The sequence below is a fragment of the Daphnia pulicaria genome, chromosome 1 (assembly GCF_021234035.1).
Source record: "Daphnia pulicaria isolate SC F1-1A chromosome 1, SC_F0-13Bv2, whole genome shotgun sequence".
NCBI classification, from domain to species: domain Eukaryota; kingdom Metazoa; phylum Arthropoda; class Branchiopoda; order Diplostraca; family Daphniidae; genus Daphnia; species Daphnia pulicaria.
This window is the reverse complement of record NC_060913.1, coordinates 21171577-21191887: the sequence shown is the minus strand read 5'-3', so window position 1 is coordinate 21191887 and position 20311 is coordinate 21171577. Positions and strand designations below refer to the sequence as shown.

The 20311-nt window shown below is 42.4% G+C and overlaps 12 non-coding genes across 12 annotated transcripts; 4 read left to right on the top strand and 8 right to left on the bottom strand.

The window, feature by feature from the left end:
• The first annotated feature begins 13366 nt into the window (after positions 1-13366).
• On the top strand, positions 13367-13448 carry Trnas-cga. The gene has a single exon. It is a non-coding gene; the product is annotated as a tRNA-Ser (tRNA).
• Positions 13449-14090: 642 nt separating this feature from the next.
• Positions 14091-14163, bottom strand: Trnar-ccu. Its single transcript has one exon. It is a non-coding gene; the product is annotated as a tRNA-Arg (tRNA).
• A 508-nt stretch (positions 14164-14671) lies between these two features.
• On the bottom strand, positions 14672-14744 carry Trnak-uuu. Its single transcript has one exon. It is a non-coding gene; the product is annotated as a tRNA-Lys (tRNA).
• A 412-nt stretch (positions 14745-15156) lies between these two features.
• On the bottom strand, positions 15157-15238 carry Trnas-uga. The gene has a single exon. It is a non-coding gene; the product is annotated as a tRNA-Ser (tRNA).
• Positions 15239-15863: 625 nt separating this feature from the next.
• On the top strand, positions 15864-15945 carry Trnas-cga. The gene has a single exon. It is a non-coding gene; the product is annotated as a tRNA-Ser (tRNA).
• Positions 15946-16589: 644 nt separating this feature from the next.
• Trnar-ccu lies at positions 16590-16662 on the bottom strand. The gene has a single exon. It is a non-coding gene; the product is annotated as a tRNA-Arg (tRNA).
• A 993-nt stretch (positions 16663-17655) lies between these two features.
• On the bottom strand, positions 17656-17737 carry Trnas-uga. The gene has a single exon. It is a non-coding gene; the product is annotated as a tRNA-Ser (tRNA).
• Positions 17738-17857: 120 nt separating this feature from the next.
• Trnar-ucu lies at positions 17858-17941 on the top strand. Its single transcript is given in 2 exon segments — positions 17858-17894; positions 17906-17941. It is a non-coding gene; the product is annotated as a tRNA-Arg (tRNA).
• Positions 17942-18367: 426 nt separating this feature from the next.
• On the top strand, positions 18368-18449 carry Trnas-cga. The gene has a single exon. It is a non-coding gene; the product is annotated as a tRNA-Ser (tRNA).
• A 655-nt stretch (positions 18450-19104) lies between these two features.
• Positions 19105-19177, bottom strand: Trnar-ccu. Its single transcript has one exon. It is a non-coding gene; the product is annotated as a tRNA-Arg (tRNA).
• A 508-nt stretch (positions 19178-19685) lies between these two features.
• Trnak-uuu lies at positions 19686-19758 on the bottom strand. The gene has a single exon. It is a non-coding gene; the product is annotated as a tRNA-Lys (tRNA).
• A 412-nt stretch (positions 19759-20170) lies between these two features.
• Positions 20171-20252, bottom strand: Trnas-uga. Its single transcript has one exon. It is a non-coding gene; the product is annotated as a tRNA-Ser (tRNA).
• Positions 20253-20311: the final 59 nt, after the last annotated feature.

Genomic DNA, 20311 nt, shown 5'->3' with positions numbered 1-20311 from the left:
CAGTGCGCCGCACCGGAGAAGAGTCGCCAAGGGCCTCCTACTGGACTCGTCCAATGATATGGCGAGACTTACTTCCAGCCGCACTTCGCTCTCCTTTGATGAGAGGAAACTCATTCATCAGAGCCGACTTGACATCCCCCTTTCTGGGTACCCCTGGTATTGCTCCCCCTGACCGAAGATGCCGTCGTTGCAAGGTGGACATCAAGACAACTGCTCACGTCACCAGCCACTGTCGCGTCAACCTAGCATCCATCGGCCACCGTCACGATGAAGTGCTGGGAGAAATTGTGTGCTCCATCCGGAAGGCTGGCCACGTAATTCAGGTCAACCAGGTATTTCGTGAATCTTCCCTCCACCCGGACAACGTCGTCTCCTCCACCACGCCACCTACCATAATCAACTTGACCATACCCTTCGACGCCACTGAATCCCTCGTAGCTGGCTACAACCGCAAGGTGAAAAAATATGGGAAGCTGGGGCCAACTATTCCATTCGTGATCGGAGGTCTTGGCTCGTGGCTCCCGTCAAACAACTCCATCACTGGCGCCCTAGGCATCCGTCCCGGTTCCTGGACTGCCCTACGACGACGTACGGTTGTGCTCGCATGGAATGACCCGCATGTACTACTGCTGTACCCGTATCATTCAAACAAGTTTTCAAATGACCAGACAAGAAATTCTTGCATTGCATTGCATTGCATTGCATTGCATTGAACGAGATCACTTACAAGGAGCATTTCTTAATTGTCATTATTAACTGTCAAATCGTTTTTGTTTGTTTTTTACAGGGAAAAATACAACGAGTGTAATTTTTAGAAATTAGCTAACACATTATTCACACGTAGCGAACAACATTAGCATCTTGCTTGCTGGTGAACTATGCTAGAGCAAAGTTGCGAGTCTCTGCAGAGAGCGGAGACTTTTCTTGAGGACGGCCGGGACGCGACGGGCGACCCTACTCCACCCGAAATCAGGTTCCGGCGCCGCGGCCGCCTACTTTGCCGTCTTAAAATTATAACCAGTTTCTTTGAATTAAAGGTTTCCAACCACGAGTCCCGTGGATGCTCTGTTGCAAAATACGCCCAAGTATCTAATAATTGTATTTCACAACAATTTAAAAATTTATTATTTAAAAAATGGGGTGTAACATTACTTATACTTTGCTGAAGGATGGAGCCTTTCAACTTCTTCAATGACAGAATTTGGGTTTTTTTGCGGCGTTAGCTGAAAACAAAATAGCATTAAAAAAATAATAAAAAAAAAATAATCTTCTTAACCCAGTCCAGATTGAAGGAATGGAGAAAAACATCCCGCATGGTTGCAAACGAACATCCACTGTCAACAAACACTGATGAAGGGCGGGCATTAGCCGTTAGATGGTGTCGCGGAAACTGTCATGGCCGCTTTAACACGGCAGTGTCCCATCTCCTTATCTCTGCCAGAACCGAATTGGCTGAAATGCCTGAGCTGGCATTTTACGATCCAAATCGACCAACCACATTGTTCGCCGATGTTTACCTCCTCAACGGACTAGGTTTTATTTTAAAACAGCGCGCCACATCAGGAACCCGGCAAATGGAGCAGGCCGGTTCGCGTTTTCTTTGACCCTCTGAGACACGCTACGCGATGATAGAGCTCGAATGTCTTGCATCATCATGGGCAAGGAAACAATAACGGGAGTTTTTAGAAGGGCTTCAAACATTTTAACTCGTCACCGATCACCGCCCCCTTCCGCATATCACCGCATATCGACACTGACATTGCCAACGCAGCTACCCAGTGTGCATAATGTACTAGCGAACTACCATCTCTTCCCGCCAAAGCTTCAACCACATGCACCATCCAGCCGGCCTTTTGAATTTCTCCATGCTGACATCGGCGAGGACGACGGTCGACATTTCCTGGTTATAATTTACCAATTTAGTGGTTGGCCCCACGTCACAATGTTTCAAAAGAAAAATACCACACCAGGACGACTAATCGAGGCCTTCTTAATCGCAACCGGGAGAGCACCAGTAAAGCTGTGGAAGGACAACGTCCCCTTCTAAGCAGCCGAAATCCAAGCCTAGCTTGCAACCAAATCGGGCGAGCCAAATAAAAATCTGCTGTTCACGGCAACCCTTCACACTGCAACGCGAAGCTAAGGGGTCGGCTTTACCCATACCTTTGGATCTTAATAAGCTCTATACGTTTTTTTTTACTTTAAGCTAGTAATTATACATAAACAATAAAACAAAATATGTGCCAACTAACTTTAAGCTATTTGTTTTCTCTTGCAGGACAAACTAGATATGCATGACCCGTACACATAAAAGAAAAAATGGAGGGACAGCATCAACTGAATCTGCCATCCAAGGAGCATTGTATCTAAAGCATTCAAGAGGGATTAGTTTTAGAAAATCAGTGCAGGAAGGAATTTCGAAGCAATCTTCATCGTTTATCGAAAAAGTTTAATCTCACTGATCTAACTGCTTGCAAGTCATCACAATCGACAAGTGTTTAGTTCTCAACAAGAAGGAGAATTGGTAAAATATCTAATAATAGCCCAGAAGTTAAACCATTTTCTCACACCAATTGATACAAGAAAATTGGCATATTCATATGGAAAAGCCAATAACATCACAATGCCTAGTCAGTGGACTTCAAACAACGCAACACGCTGTGACTGGTTTACCCATTTTCTAAATGGAAAAGTATTTTCAATAGTATAAATAAACTATCCATTAGAAAGCCAGAACGAACTAGTCAGGCCAGAGCAGCTCCTGTAAATCACCCTGTTATTGATAAGTTCTACGATGATTTGTTAGAATTAATAATAACAAATTCCAAGCAGAAGATATTTTCAATTGCGATGAAACCAACATCAGTATAGTTGAGCCACAGAAGATTGTTGCAGAGACTGGAGTGAAGGTGGTATTTTAATTTTAAACTTTGTCCCCGCTATTTATAATAAAGCACGTATTCTATGATTTATTCAGGTTTCAACAACCAAAAGTCAAAAACAGGGGACCAATGAAACCATGCTGGCGTCTGTAAACGCTAGTGGAAATTACTTCCCTGGGGTTTTTGTGTTTCCAAGAGTTAATGTGAATCTTGATCAATCTGCCAGAAGGTTTATTCCACTTGCACACAAAACTGGCTGGATGACGTCAGAATTACTCTTGATTTCTCTTCAGCATCTCGAGAAACAGATTAGCTGATGTTCACCAGAAAAACCGATTCTTTTGATTATGGACAATCATGTTAGTCATATAAGATCTTGTTGTTGATTTTGCCAAAAAGAATGGATTGTTCTTTTCACTATACCACCTCACACATCGCACGTTACACAACCCCTCGAAAGGTGCTTGTTTGGACCCTGAAACAAGACTTTAAAACAAAACACCATGATTGGATTATGCAACACCCTGGACAGCGAATTTCTGTATATTACGTCCCTGGATTAACCATCAATACATACAATAATAGGTTTAATTAATAAACAATTAAAATTAATTAAAATAATAAATCAATTGAATTAAATTAAATAAACATCAAGTCGGCCTTTGCAGCATGTGGGATTTTTCTGCTTAATAGACATACATTTCCGGAACATATGTTTGCTCTTTCAGAAGTCATCGATTTACCTAAAGGTTTGAGTAGGAACATTTCATTAATTCTTTTCTTTTTTAAGCTGTTCAAGTGCAAGAAGTAGAAGTTACTCAAAATTGTCAACAAAGATTAACTCAGGAAGAGTTTCCAAATGACCTTGTCCTACAGCTAAATATTATTTTACCATGTAATAAGCGTTACGTTAAACTAAATTTTATAGAGAACTATATATATGGTTCCTTATTACATTTACAGTTAAACAGACGTTGCAAAATGCAAATTCGGCCACATTTAGTCAAGGAGGAAGTCTTTCATGTGGAACTAATACTGCATTAGTTTGAAACTGTTTTTTATTAGCTGAAACAGTTTTTTAGTGCATCAAAATGAAGAACGCTCCCCACATGTCAGCCTAGATAATTTTCAGCATATGACACCAGCGGAAGTTATTCCTTTCCCACAAGTCCCTCTAATTGGAACTAGACAATCAAGAGTCAAGAATCGTGGGTCTTCACGGATGTTAGCAAATACACCTGGTAGGTGTGTACAACATTTCCCATAGCCTTCACGAACCACTGTAAACGAAGGAACAATGCACTCTCCATTATCATCCAAGCCTATCACTGAAAGTTCTTCCATGGTTGGAATTGTGGAATATCCCACGTGACGTAAAACTATTCCAACAGGGTGATTAGCCATTTTTGTTTCAACTTAGCAGTCACGATGTTTACGTTTGAGATTTCGAAAAAATAGTAATCGATGTGAATTGGCCGGGAAGGGGACATTATCGATAATTAATTAGGCTCCTCTCACTGGGATGGTCAAAATTGTCCCATACAGCCCCATTGCCGTTGTCCAAATCAACCCCTCATGAAGTTTCTTTAAATTTCTATTTAATACAGCTAAAATAAAGCAGATAAAACTTAGCATTTATAGAGTAAATAGTAAAATGCATGACCATTCGAATACTCTGTTAAGTTTTTAAGTTAGCTTGAATAAATTTATAGTTTTTATTAATTTAAGAAAAGGTAAAAAAATTGAGTATTTTTTCATAAACTCTAATAGTACTTAAGATCAAACCTATGAGTTGATGGTTTACAATTTTTTATAAAGAACTGCGGTGCACTATCTTTTATTATCTGTAAAAAAATTAAATTTTTAAAATGTATACAACATACAAAAAAGGGCGATGTCTCAACCAACCCCTGTCTCATCCAGTCACGTTCTCCCCTACAAGTGTGGTTAAAAGACGAAAGAGGAACTCTGCAACGAGTTTTGAGAAATACTCGAATCGGTATGTTGAATTTCATCCAACAAACGCTGCCTAGATATCCCGACATACAATTTATTTAAAACTTTAGAATGTCACGAACTTCTTTCCATGTAGTTACATATAATGTTTTACGGTGTGTGTCTCACATAATAATAATATATTTTCCTTATTATGAACAGGACATATTTTAACGGAATTCGTAAGTTTAGATGTCATACAACGTGGAGAACACATCGAAGTTCCCTTTTCTCTCAAATTGTTAGTAACCATACGGTGGCTAGGGAATCAAGAAACTTTCCGCCAAATTGCAGATAGGTTTGGACCTTTATTTCAGATTGACATTGTAGTTGCCAAAGCTAGATGTTAACTAGTCCCTTAACCTTATTCCAGGGAACGCCCATCATATTGTGAAAACAACTCTAATAGTTATTGGAGAACGAGCTGTTGATTGTATTAAATAGCCAAATGGAGTAGAGATGGAAGCAGTGGTATTAAAACTTAATTTCCCAAAAACAATAGGTACTTGCACAACCGGAACTGTACCTCATCTTATGTGTTCATTGTTTTCACTGCTTCTTTACTGATTTTAGGGATGATTGACACAACGGATATATTAATAAAATAACCTTTAAGGCATTTGGCAGCCTATACCAATCGGAAAGCAACAACATCAGTAAAAATATAGGTTGTATGTGACTCTAGAAAATGTTTCTTGGGCATTAGTGCAGACTGGCCTGGTTCAATGCACGATGCCAGGATTTATGGTGTGTCATCACTTTCTGCTGCTATAGATGAAAAATTAGCTGGCAAAAATTTCTACATACTAGGAGACTCTGCATATCCCCTGAGTGAACGACTGATGAAACCATACAGAAATGATGGTTTCCTAAACCAGGTATAAAAGTATGAAAAAGATATTTGAGAAGCAAAAGCGGTAATATTTTTTTATTGGACACAGCTCAACTACAATCACCAGCATAGCCAACAACGATCTACAATTGAATGTAGGGGAGAGCGGGGTTGGATGGGATAGGGGTTGGATGGGACAGAGTGGTTATATGTTAGTTCCTGTAATGACAGAAACATTTCTTTTAGCCGATTTAGAAAGATTAAATAGATGCCTTTAAAGTTCATTTGAAACATTTTCTTAATTCTATTCTATCCTATACTATAAAAGAATAAGCCTCTTGGGCGGGGCGAAAAAATTTGTGCTCACGCGCTGATTGGTTCGGGGGGTTTCTACCTGTTTTGGGTTCTTTACCCTCAGGGAATAAGGCCTTGGGTTGCCGCAGAGTTGCGTTGCCACGGTAACCGAAGCAGACAAACACTAAGTCTGGTTTGTTGTTTTGCTTCTTTTCAGCGGCATTACGTTTATTAGAGGTGAGTGATGATTTTAAGTTTGAAATTTTAAGTTTTGAATGAGTTTTTAATTCAATTGTGTTCGTGTGACAGATGAAAAAAATACTTAAAATCACTCACCTCTTATAACAGTGGTGTTCGTGTGACAGATGAAAAGAAGAACAGGAAAAGAAAAGAGGAAAATAAGCAAAACAAACACTGGTAACACTTTAAAAATTCATGTATTTTTCAATTTTTCATCATACATCATACATCATTTCAACTTGAATTCACCTCCCTCTTCATTTTGTTCCACTATGTTTTCGATTCCAGCTTCTTCTTCTCCTCCAATGGCTTGCCCCAAACCTTCTTCTTCTTCCTCGCAGGCCTCTCCCATGTTTTGGACTTCCTCTTCTGGCTGACACTTCTGACACATTTGAGCCCTTGCACTTGACACCTTTTGCACCTTTTTCTTGTAGTGTGCCAGCTATTTTTTTCCCACATTTGCATTGGTTGATGATGTCCAGCAAATTTATTTTCAAGTGGTTTGTATGTTGCAAGAAGAAGATTTGTTCTTGATTCCTTGAACCAATAGAGACCTTTTCCATCTTCAGCATTTTCCTCATTGTTTGCATACTGCGCCGGATCTTTACCAGACCAAGCAAGTCCATCTGTTTCTTCTACTTCGTCTTGATTATTGGAAGGGAGCGTAGTGGTTGGGCAATTTGAATTACCACAGCCACGTCCTGCATTGATTCTAATTCCTCCCCTGGCACGGCCACGTCCACGCACTTCAGTTTTACCACGTTGAATTAGAGCATTGACTCCAGCACGACTGTGGCCATGACCTGCGACATTTCTGCTATTATCAGCAATTGTAGTAGTAGGCTTCCTGGTATTCTGATGTACATCAACAATCATTTTGTTAAAATAAATGTTTTAAATTCATAGATATAAATAATTACGTCAGAATCAGTGATGGCTGCAATGTCCGGTAGAGAAGTGCTGGTGGAGGGTCTGACAGTATCTTTAATAGGGAACCCAGGGTGATCTCTCTCACAGGGAGAAATTTCAGCACTGTTTAGAATTTTTCTACAAGCCGTTGTGCAAATTCTTTGTCTAAAACCATAGAAAACATGGTTACTACATTTATTACATACAATAATATTTACACATACTGCTTCTAATAGGATTTCAGTTCGCACATGCCAACAATATCAAGGCAATAACAAGCGAAGAAATTTACATCCAATTAAAAAAAATTGAAAATAAATCTCACCCTTTGAGTTCCAAAAAGTGAAAAATCTCACGAAGAATCTGCAGGGATGGAATAATTTTGATACCTTAGGGAACAATTTCAATAATGATAGTGCGGCCAAGTGGTCTATGGCCCTAGAATTGGGCACCAGTCTCTTTGGAGGCAAGGGTTCGAATCCCTTCTCTGTCATTCTATCTACATTTGATTTTTTTGGAGGGTTATCGGTTTTTCTTCGCTCTTGACCATTTAATGGTATGAGGCCCGTTGGCTCAGTTGGTTAGAGCGCCGTAATTTCCTCCTCGTCTTCTGTTGTCGGTGTGACGGCCCCGACCGCGGCTATTCGCCGAAGCGTCGCTTGCTGTGAAAAAAGCTGAACATCCTTGTTCGTCTCGTCGTCGTCTGGTTCCGGATCGTTTACAGGAGAGCGCGATAGTGCGTCGGGTATGGCATGGTCCTTTCCCTTTTGCCATACCGTGTTGAAAACATACGGTGTGAGACGCTCCTTTAAGCGTTGTAACTTGGGGTTGTCGACTGCGTCTAGTGTATAACGGTCGAGAATGGTTACAAGAGCCTGGTGGTCGACCGTGAGCGTAAATATGGGGAGGCCGAGAAGGTATAATCTACATTTCCTCATTGCCCATTCGACTGCCGCCAACTCGAGTTCGACGATGGCGTATCTTGACTCCGTATCGGTACACCATCGTGAGTTTGCGTCGACCAGTTTCCACACAGTGTCGTGACGTTGGAGCAGCGCGTAACCCATTCCGTTTTTACGTGAAGCGTCGACTTGAAGGGCCGTTTCTAACTCCGGGTTGAAATGGGCGAGGACGGGCGGGGCGCTCAATGCTGCTTTAACTGCCGAGAACGCGTTTTCGTGGTCTGTTGTCCATTCGTAGAGATTTTTCGAACTCAGCAAGGGGCGTAACGGTCGTTTGGCCGTTGCTACGTCCACAGAAAATCCCGCGAGTTTTTCTACTAATCCCATGAAGGAACGGAGTTCTGTGATGTTCGTTGGGCGAGGAAATTCGGAGATGGCTTTAAGTTTTTCCGGATCAACGGCGATACCTCCGTGTTGGATCTGATATCCCACCCATTGTACCTTCGGTTGGGCGAACTTAAATTTCTTGGGACTTAGTGTGATGTTTGCGTTTCTTGCCGCGGTCAAGACTTCTCGCACTCCTTTCACATGGTCGGCAAAATTGGAGTCGAATCGGAGAATATCGTCGACGACGTATTAGTTACCTGTGCAAAGGCGAGGTCTGCGCGTCTATTATATTCATCACTAGAGCTGCATAGGCCCATGGGAGCGCGTAAGAACTTGTACCGCCCCCAGGGCGTCATGAATGTAGTCAAGTGTTGGCTATCTGGATGAAGAGGAATTTGAAAATAACCGTTTGTCGCGTCGAAGGTGGAGAAAAATCTTGCCTGGCCATCGATCTCTGCCACCGCGTCCCGAGGTGTGCGTGTCGGATGAGTGGGTCTTTGGACATGATGGTTGAGTTTAGTGAGACGTATAGATGAATCCGGTTTACGCATCACGACCAGTGGGGCCGCCCAGTCGGACGGTTCGTTGACGGGGATGATGATTTTCTTGTCCACTAATTCATCAAGCTTTTTCTTGACTTGTGGGCGGTCGGCAAACGGAATGGGCCGTGCGCCATTAACATAATACGGCAACGCGTCATCTTTTAGCGTGATGACCATTGGTGGGCCTTCCATGCAGCCGAGCTCCTCGTTTTGATCGAACACATCCGAAAATTCCTCGAGGAAAGCCTGTTCCATGCGGTTCTTCTGTTCCTCCGTTGGATCGCCCGCGATCGATTCCGGAATGGACGACGGTGGTGCTGCCTCCTGGTGTGACTCCTTCACTGACGTGGAGTTGATGTGGGCGTAGCGGACCGGCTTAGGATAGTCGGCGTGTAAAATACCGAGTGAGATGCAGTCATACCAAGAGATTAATAGGCCCGATATTTCTGGACTGATGACTATGGTAAGAGTGGTGGTAGTGCCTTCATATTCCGTCACAATGGTGACCTGCCCGATCACAATTAGTGGCGTTGTTTTATCGGCCATTACCAAGTCGAATGATGATGTGTCTAAGTCCTTCTCTGTCATACCAATAGCCATTAAAATATCTAGGCCGCCAACAGACACTTCCGCTCCGCCATCCGGTATGACTTTGTCGATGGTCGAAAGGAACTGGCCTTTGTCGTCTAAGACGCGGAGAGAAACGGTGGGTGCCCGCCGCCATCGACGAGGATTCCGGATCGATCCGACAACGATTCGACCGATTTTTCCTTTCGTGCGTGGTCCAGATGGGAATCCGCCCGTGCTGCTACCACCAGAACCAGGTTGCGCCCCCTCACTCTTGCCGGTGCCGCCTCCACTCTGGCCTGTATTACTACTTCTCCGGGGTTTTGGACAGCGCGGGGAAAAATGATTACTTCCTCCGCAATTATGACATGTTTTTCCGGTAGCCGGACAAGCTTCTCCGGGGCGATGAATGTTGCGACCGCATGAGCCACACGATGCTGCAGTTGCGTCGTTACGCTGGTGTGGACGCACGTGGTTGATTGACGACTGATTGCTTAAAGAACGTTCATTCATCCTCGCCGCTTCCTCGCTCCTACACATATTGATCGCCTGTTGAGCTGAAGGGAATGGTGTAAGTGCTAGAAGTTTCCTTTTCGCTTCTGTGTCGCGGATTCCCGCCATAATCCGGATGGCCACTCGAGCGTCGACACAAGTTGCGCAGAGATCTGCCGCGTCTGCTAACCTCCGCAGCCGGATGTAAAAATCTTCAAAAGATTCCGTGTTGGGTTGGTGGCATTCTTCGAACGCCACTCTATCGAGGGCAATATTTCGTTTGGCCCGCACGTAGTCTGCAATTTGGTCTAAAATTTCATCGGGTGTTAGTAGCGTCGTGGGTAAAATATTCAGAGCCACCTCCACCACTTGCTGCATGGATGGATCCAAAGCCATTCGTAGAGCCGCCGTCTGTTCATTAGCCGGGTACGTCGCTAATTGGTTTAATTGCCAAAAATCGTTCCATCGGTTACGCCACGTCCGTAATTGGGGTAGCCGTACATCGCCCTGCAGTTTCTCCAGGCCCGATGGATCAATTTGTCGTCGTTGATTAGCCGCGATTGGTGGAACTAATAACCCGTCTCGAGAGATTAGTTACTGGTCGATAATTGGAGAAAACTTCTTTATCGAGTGCTGGCTTCTTAAGAAGAGGCGTAATGAGACCGTGCTTGAAGTTCTGAGGGAAAACGCCGGTCTGGAAAGATAGGTTGACTATGGAAGTGATCGCTGGAACGAGCAGTGGCGCCACCTTCTTAAGAATACCAGTGGGAATAGGATCCAATCCGCAGGATTTTGTGGGGGAGGCAACGATCACACGATGGACTTCCTCGATACTGACGATGGAGAACTCAGTGAGCAGATCAGAGTCTGTTCGAGTGTCCAAAAAGTGGACCGAGCCAATGACACTGGTTGGATCAATCCTAGCTCTAGAACCAATAAGTTCATCCTTAATTGCGTCTACCTTGTCGCTGTAGAAGGAAGAAAAGGCGTTGGCCAAATTAGCTGAAGACTGATGAATCGGGAGTGATCGCTCTTTAGAACGACCAAGCCATGAGTCAACAATCTTGTATAGTTTCTTCTGGTCGCCAGAGCAAACGGCAATAGTAGAACAGAGATAGTCGGCCTTCACCTTAAATAAAAGTCTTCGATACTCAGAGCGAAGGCACTTGTATGATTCAAAATGGCCTTGAAGGTATCCACCACCACGCCAGATTCTCTCAGCTCTTCGAAGTTTGTGCTGAAACACAAAAATGTCGGAGTTTATCCACGGGGCAGGGTCACGAAGCACCGCCACACTAGTCTTCAGCGGGGCGTGCGACTCCACGACGCCACGAATCTTTTGAAACAGGTCGACAAGCGAATCCGGAGTCGCTACTTGGTCTTGATGAACGAACGCCGGAGCAGTAATTAATGGTAGTTGGGACAGGTCAGCTCGCAGAGAATCCAAGTCGATGGAATTGTAGGTACGGAAAGAAAATGACTTTCTCTCCGTCACCGGACGGTGAAGCCCGACGGAACAGATCACGAGGTGGTGGTCGCTGACGAGGCCAGCTACCTGGACGTCGGAGACGAATTTGCTTCCACTGCGAGTGAGAATGAGATCGAGTGTATGAGCCGCACTATGAGTACGACCCAAGACAAGCTGATTCCAGCCTTGTTGCCTTGTTGCAGTTAGAGTCGTCAACATGAATGTTGAAATCGCCGACGATAACTGGCTCCTCGTTGTTGTCGACCGCAAACTCAAGTAGAGTACGAAACTCTGATAGAAAAGTCAAAAATGTTGGAAAACCAGGTTGCTCTGGCGGACGGTAGATGACGTAGAGTCAGATAGTTTTGGTAGATGAACTGATCTGGACGCAGAGGAGCTCAAAACTAGTCAGGGAGATGTCAAGGTGGACTGTCCTCACATTAAAAGACGCCCTGAAGACTAAACCGACACCACCACCCCTCTTCTTCTTCGCGACCAGACGAGGAACGTGTAATGACATGTAGCCAGGAGGACATGCCGATTTCAAAATGTGATCACCATGGGTGACATTGAGCGACGTCTCGGTAATCGCAAGGAAGTCGAGCCCTGAGGAGATGATTAGATCGGCTATGTCGTGTTTTCTCTTGCAAACCAAGCGGGCATTCAGTAAGCCGAGCCTGGGAACAGAGACGCGAGGAGGGATCTTCTTCTCTTTAGAGGTAGCGGGCCGAGCAAACTGGTAAGGATTCACGGAGTAGAGAGCACATCTAGCCTCGAATCTGACGACAGCAGCTCTTCCCCCCCCCCGGTAGCTTCTTCTTGTTCGTGGAAAAGAAGATCTGAGAAGGTTGTGCTGCCATAACGAATGATGATTTTTGCAAGGGGTCCAGCTAAGAAGTTCCAGCTGCTCACCAACTGATTTGAGAGCAAGTAATAAATCGCGGTCGATAGGAGGACACATTTGCTGATTGATGTAAACAGTGTGTTCAAGTGGCTCCACTGGCGGTGGAAAAAAGAACCAGAGTGACAGATTCAGGGAGGATTTGAGAACGTAATTTCAGTTGCACTTAGATGGACAGGAATCCAATTAATTGGGCAAGGAAGTGTACGAGATGAAACTGTACAGTAAACCTTGTAAAACACACACGGTAAATATAGGTTAAAAAAGCTAAATCACATAAAACAGGGAGCTTCTGAATTGTGCAGCCTTCTCATGGCGCGACTAGCAGACGACTGATATTGACGAGTGATGATATTTATTTTGGTTTACCAAAAATTCCGTTTTACCTTACTGAAGAGCAGGTTAAATGAGAGTTGCAAAATCCTAGCACTTTCTTTAAGTGTAGGTCGTGTGGCCTAATGAATAAGGCGTCGGACTTCTATGAAAGTAGTTATCCCAAAATTGCGGTTTCGAGTCCCGCCACGATTAATAGCATATGACGAAATTATTAGTTCATGGTGAGTAGAAGTTAACCACAAACCATGGGGAATCATGTCAGATCAACAAAACTACAAATATATCTCGAACACTCAATGACTATCACTGGCTTGCATTGCCTTCGCAGCAACGATTGAAATTGGCTGCTGATATAGCGTAGCTTGGTAGATAACTTAAATCATTCTCTCTAAAGACACACAGAGTATACCTAACTGATGATGAATGAACCTTTGATTAATAAATTAAGAAATAAATTAAAAATTCGTAGGTCTGTTAGCTCAGTTGGTTAGAGCGCCGTGCTAATAACGCGGAGGTCATGAGTTCGATCCTTTTACGGGCTACTGTAATTCTTCCATTAAATATTTTTCACTCTAAAAAGGTACTTATAGTTTCGAAATATTTTGCTAAAACAGTAAACACAGATTTGGCCGAGTGGTTAAGGCGACTGATTCGAAATCAGTGTCCATCTTGGAGCGTAGGTTCGAATCCTACTATCTGCGTTTTGTGGCATTTTATTGGTGAATGTAACTACACAACATTTGATCAAGTAACGCCAGAAGTAATTTCTAGTCATTTTTTGGGAGAACATCCAAGTTTAAAATCAGTAAAAGAGTACACAGTGAGAGAAGAACGAAAGGTCTTTAGGTCTTTAGTATATGTGATGACCCTGGACAAGATAAGTCAAGACAAGACAAACTCAACGGGGTGACCCTGGATAAGGCATGCTCTCAACAATGATCCGTACGAGTAGTAAGAACAGTCAGGTTCTTCGAAGTCGAGGTCTGTGATCGTAGGCCAGGTTTAGATAGTTTCTAAAAGTAGATGAGAGACAACAAGTACACGTTGCCGAGAATGCACCTTACCATCATGACCAGCGTCTTGAAGTCAGCGCGTTGTTGCTCCAGGAACCAGTGAAGACGGCAGAGGAGGATGAGAGAGTCAGAGTTCTCCTGTAAAACAGCAGAATAAGTTCCGCTGCCAAGTAATTGTCGCTGGCAAAGATTTCCAAGTTTAAGCATGCCATTTCAGCGATTTCCCAACACTTGGACAAATGAAAATTTTTGCTTGAAAACAGTAAAACAAAAGAAAAGTAATTGCCAATTTAACGACGATTTTCGATCATTATAGTTTCGGTTGCTCGCTACCTCTGGCGAGACTCGAACTCGCAATCCCCGGCTTAGGAGGCCGGTGCCTTATCCATTAGGCCACAAAGGCAGAGTAATAATGAATCTCCTATTCGATGAATGACGTTATATTGCAAAGCTTTTCCCTAGAAGATAGCCAAACGCCCCATGTTATATTATATAAACATACAGCGATTACCGTCTGTGGGCATCGTCTCACTCTTGAAAACCATGTTTTTTTGAATAATCTTAACTACAAACTCTATTTACAGCTTTCGAGTTCTATAAGTGGACATACATTTACTATTGCAATTAGTTGTATCAAATAGCAAGGCTTTCTACTCTCACAATGAGGGATACTCTTTCTCAATATATCATTTCATTATTTGTGTATGTTCCACGACCTATATCTGAATGTACTTTCTTTTGGTTCGCACTTTCCCTACATCGAAGGGATATAAAGAAACACCACGAGAACTCGTGTTGTCGTCTATGAACATCTATGAATTCCGCCCATAATGGTGAATGATTTCAAATGATATTAACTTGATAATTAATGGTGGAAAACGACCAATACTAACTATAATCAAAAGACTAGCCGCCCGATAAGGGACTTGAACCCTTGGCCTCAGGATTAAAAGTCCCGCGCTCTACCGTCTGAGCTAACCGGGCTTGATATTTGGTATTGCAATAGTTTCCGGTTCGAGTTCAATTTTAAATTTTACGATTGCTTATAGATCTTTTACGGACGGAAGTATGGACGTTTTTCTATTCTTCGTAAACAAAATGGGTACACATTCTTTCATCATATAATTTGTCTCTGACTACATTTGATGTTTGTAAACTACACTTAAAGACCGCCATAATGCACTTCGGAACTGGCCTCTGAAAAATAGACACGTTTCTGGAAACACCAATTGACAGGTCATGGCTCCACGGTTCCGAGATAGATCCCGGGACCTAGGATACCCATGACTGCACAGTTCATATTTGTAATCATGCGTAAATTTGAGATATTAGTAAACGATTGAAAATGAGTGATTTCACTAGAAAATACTAGCATGTGAAACAAATGGCAATTCACCGCAGTTGGTAGGGTTCGAACCTACGCCCTCAGAGAGGAATAGATTTCAAGTCTATCGCCTTAACCACTCGGCCACAACTTCCCCAAATGCTTAGACAATCTAGTGATGATATTTATTTTGGTTTACCGAAAATTCCGTTTTACCTTACTGAAGAGCAGGTTAAATGAGAGTTGCAAAATCCTAGCACTTTCTTTAAGTGTAGGTCGTGTGGCCCAATGAATAAGGCGTCGGACTTCTATGAAAGTAGTTATCCGGAAATTGCGGGTTCGAGTCCCGCCACGATTAATAGCATATGACGAAATTATTAGTTCATGGTGAGTAGAAGTTAACCATGGGGAATCATGTCAGATCAATAAAACTACAAATATATCTCGAACACTCAATGACTATCACTGGCTTGCATTGCCTTCGCAGCAACGATTGAAATTGGCTGCTGATATAGCGTAGATTGGTAGATAACTTAAATCATTCTCTCTAAAGACACACAGAGTATACCTAACTGATGATGAATGAACCTTTGATTAATAAATTAAGAAATAAATTAAAAAATTCATAGGCCTGTTAGCTCAGTTGGTTAGAGCGCCGTGCTAATAACGCGGAGGTCATGAGTTCGATCCTCTTACGGGCCACTGTAATTCTTCCATTAAATATTTTCCACTCTAAAAAGGTACTGATAGTTTCGAAATATTTTGCTAAAATAGTTAATATAGATCTGGCCGAGTGGTTAAGGCGACTGATTCGAAATCAGTGTCCATCTTGGAGCGTAGGTTCGAATCCTACTATCTGCGTTTTGTGGCATTTCATTGGTGAATGTAACTACACAAAATTTGATCAAGTGACACCAGAAGTGATTTCTAGTCATATTTGGGAGAACATCCAAGTTTAAAATCAGTAGGGGAGTACACAGTGACAGAAGAACGAAAGGTCTTTAGGTCTTTAGTATATGTGATGACCCTGGACAAGATAAGTCAAGACAAGACAAACTAATCAACGGGGTGACCCTGGATAAGGCATGCTCTCAACAATGATCCGTACGAGTAGTAAGAACAGTCAGGTTCATCGAAGTCGAGGTCTGTGATCGTAGGCCAGGTTTAGATAGTTTCTAAAAGTAGATGAGAGACAACAAGTACACGTTGCCGAGAATGCACCTTACCATCATGACCAGCGTCTTGAAGTCAGCGCGTTGTTGCTCCAGGAACCAGTGAAGACGGCAGAGGAGGATGAGAGAGTCAGAGTTCACCTGTAAAACAGCAGAATAAGTTCCGCTGCCAAGTAATTGTCGCTGGCAAAGGTTTCCAAGTTTAAGCATGCCATTTCAGCGATTTCCCAACACTTGGACAAATGAAAATTGTTGCTTGAAAACAGTAAAACAAAAGAAAAGTAATTGCCAATTTAACGACGATTTTCGATCATTATAGTTTCGGTTGCTCGCTACCTCTGGCGAGACTCGAACTCGCAATCCCCGGCTTAGGAGGCCGGTGCCTTATCCATTAGGCCACAAAGGCAGAGTAATAATGAATCTCCTATTCGATGAATGACGTTATATTGCAAAGCTTTTCCCTAGAAGATAGCCAAACGTCCCATGTTATATTATATAAACATACAGCGATTACCGTCTGTGGGCATCGTCTCACTCTTGAAAACCATGTTTTTTTGAATAATCTTAACTACGAACTCTATTTACAGCTTTCGAGTTCTATAAGTGGACATACATTTACTATTGCAATTAGTTGTATCAAATAGCAAGGCTTTCTACTCTCACAATGAGGGATACTCTTTCTCACTATCTCATTTCATTATTTGTGTATGTTCCACGACCTATATCTGAATGTACTTCCTTTTGGTTCGCACTTTCCCTACATCGAAGGGACATAAAGAAACACCACGAGAACTCGTGTTGTCGTCTATGAACATCTATGAATTCCGCCCATAATGGTGAATGATTTCAATTGATATTAACTTGATAATTAATGGTGGAAAACGACCAATACTAACTAAAATTAAAAGACTAGCCGCCAGATAAGGGACTTGAACCCTTGACCTCAGGATTAAAAGTCCCGCGCTCTACCGTCTGAGCTAACCGGGCTTGATATTTGGTATTGCAATAGTTTCCGGTTCGAGTTCATTTTTAAATTTTACGATTGCTTATAGATCTTTTACGGACGGAAGTATGGACGTTTTTCTATTCTTCGTAAACAAAATGGGTACACATTCTTTCATCATATAATTTGTCTCTGACTACATTTGATGTTTGTAAACTACACTTAAAGACCGCCATAATGCACTTCGGAACTGGCCTCTGAAAAATAGACACGTTTCTGGAAACACCAATTGACAGGTCATGGCTCCACGGTTCCGAGATAGATCCCGGGACCTAGGATACCCATGACTGCACAGTTCATAATTGTAATCATGCGTAAATTTGAGATATTAGTAAACGATTGAAAATGAGTGGTTTCACTAGAAAATACTAGCATGTGAAACAAATGGCAATTCACCGCAGTTGGTAGGGTTCGAACCTACGCCCTCAGAGAGGAATAGATTTCAAGTCTATCGCCTTAACCACTCGGCCACAACTTCCCCAAATGCTTAGACAATCTAGTGATGATATTTATTTTGGTTTACCGAAAATTCCGTTTTACCTTACTGAAGAGCAGGTTAAATGAGAGTTGCAAAATCCTAGCACTTTCTTTAAGTGTAGGTCGTGTGGCCTAATGGATAAGGCGTCGGACTTCTATGAAAGTAGTTATCCGAAAATTGCGGGTTCGAGTCCCGCCACGATTAATAGCATATGACGAAATTATTAGTTCATGGTGAGTAGAAGTTAACCACAAACCATGGGGAAGAATGTCAGATCAATAAAACTACAAATATATCTCGAACACTCAATGACTATCACTGGCTTGCATTGCCTTTGCAGCAACGATTGAAATTGGCTGCTGATATAGCGTAGATTGGTAGATAACTTAAATCATTCTCTCTAAAGACACACAGAGTATACCTAACTGATGATGAATGAACCTTCGATTAATAAATTAAGAAATAAATTAATTTTCATAGGTCTGTTAGCTCAGTTGGTTAGAGCGCCGTGCTAATAACGCGGAGGTCATGAGTTCGATCCTCTTACGGGCCACTGTAATTCTTCCATTAAATATTTTCCACTCTAAAAAGGTACTGATAGTTTCGAAATATTTTGCTAAAATAGTTAATATAGATCTGGCCGAGTGGTTAAGGCGACTGATTCGAAATCAGTGTCCATCTTGGAGCGTAGGTTCGAATCCTACTATCTGCGTTTTGTGGCATTTTATTGGTGAATGTAACTACACAACATTTGATCAAGTGACACCAGAAGTGATTTCTAGTCATTTTTGGGAGAACATCCAAGTTTAAAATCAGTAGGGGAGTACACAGTGACAGAAGAACGAAAAGTCTTTAGGTCTTTAGTATATGTGATGACCCTGGACAAGATAAGTCAAGACAAGACAAACTCAGGACAAACTAATCAACGGGGTGACCCTGGATAAGGAATGCTCTCAACAATGATCCGTACGAGTAGTAAGAACAGTCAGGTTCATCGAAGTCGAGGTCTGTGATCGTAGGCCAGGTTTAGATAGTTTCTAAAAGTAGATGAGAGACAACAAGTACACGTTGCCGAGAATGCACCTTACCATCATGACCAGCGTCTTGAAGTCAGCGCGTTGCTGCTCCAGGAACCAGTGAAGACGGCAGAGGAGGATGAGAGAGTCAGAGTTCACCTGTAAAACAGCAGAATAAGTTCCGGTGCCAAGTAATTGTCGCTGGCAAAGGTTTCCAAGTTTAAGCATGCCATTTCAGCGATTTCCCAACACTTGGACAAATGAAAATTTTTGCTTGAAAACAGTAAAACAAAAGAAAAGTAATTGCCAATTTAACGACGATTTTCGAACATTATAGTTTCGGTTGCTCTCTACCTCTGGCGAGACTCGAACTCGCAATCCTCGGCTTAGGAGGCCGGTGCCTTATCCATTAGGCCACAAAGGCAGAGCAAAAATGAATCTCCTATTCGATGAATGACGTTATATTGCAAAGCTTTTCCCTAGAAGATAGCCAAACGTCCCATATTATATTATATAAACATACAGCGATTACCGTCTGTGGGCATCGTCTCACTCTTGAAAACCATGTTTTTTTGAATAATCTTAACTACAAACTCTATTTACAGCTTTCGAGTTCTATAAGTGGACATACATTTACTATTGCAATTAGTTGTATCAAATAGCAAGGCTTTCTACTCTCACAATGAGGGATACTCTTTCTCACTATCTCATTTCATTATTTGTGTATGTTCCACGACCTATATCTGAATGTACTTCCTTTTGGTTCGCACTTTCCCTACATCGAAGGGACATAAAGAAACACCACGAGAACTCGTGTTGTCGTCTATGAACATCTATGAATTCCGCCCATAATGGTGAATGATTTCAAATGATATTAACTTGATAATTAATGGTGGAAAACGACCAATACTAACTAAAATCAAAAGACTAGACGCCCGATAAGGGACTTGAACCCTTGACCTCAGGATTAAAAGTCCCGCGCTCTACCGTCTGAGCTAACCGGGCTTGATATTTGGTATTGCAATAGTTTCCGGTTCGAGTTCATTTTTAAATTTTACGATTGCTTATAGATCTTTTACGGACGGAAGTATGGACGTTTTTCTATTCTTCGTAAACAAAACGGGTACACATTCTTTCATCATATAATTTGTCTCTGACTACATTTGATGTTTGTAAACTACACTTAAAGACCGTCATAATGCATTTCGGAACTGGCCTCTGAAAAATAGACACGTTTCTGGAAACACCAATTGACAGGTCATGGCTCCACGGTTCCGAGATAGTTCCCGGGACCTAGGATACCCATGACTGCACAGTTCATATTTGTAATCATGCGTAAATTTGAGATATTAGTAAACGATTGAAAATGAGTGGTTTCACTAGAAAATACTAGCATGTGAAACAAATGGCAATTCACCGCAGTTGGTAGGGTTCGAACCTACGCCCTCAGAGAGGAATAGATTTCAAGTCTATCGCCTTAACCACTCGGCCACAACTGCCCCAAATGTTTAGACAATCTAGTGATGATATTTATTTTGGTTTACCGAAAATTCCGTTT